The following is a 261-nucleotide window of genomic DNA, read 5'->3' on the forward strand; positions in this document are numbered from 1 at the left end:
TGTATATACTGTGAAATGACAATACAGACTGATAATTGATATTTAAGAAACACAGTTCTGACTGAAGACATTTGAACCTTGCAAATAAGTAAGGGACCATGCCAGGCGAGGTGTCCATTATGAGAAATGGATGGACAACGTGGTGGACAGATCCTGTTTACACCACAGCCACAAACCAAAGGTTAACATGATTATGTTAAAACGTCATGTTTAACAATTAAACGTTTTTTAAAAACCATAACTCAGTTTCCCTGGAAACAC

The sequence above is a fragment of the Morone saxatilis genome, unplaced genomic scaffold (genome assembly GCF_004916995.1).
Source record: "Morone saxatilis isolate NCDOM2014 unplaced genomic scaffold, NCSU_SB_2.0 Contig17, whole genome shotgun sequence".
NCBI classification, from domain to species: domain Eukaryota; kingdom Metazoa; phylum Chordata; class Actinopteri; family Moronidae; genus Morone; species Morone saxatilis.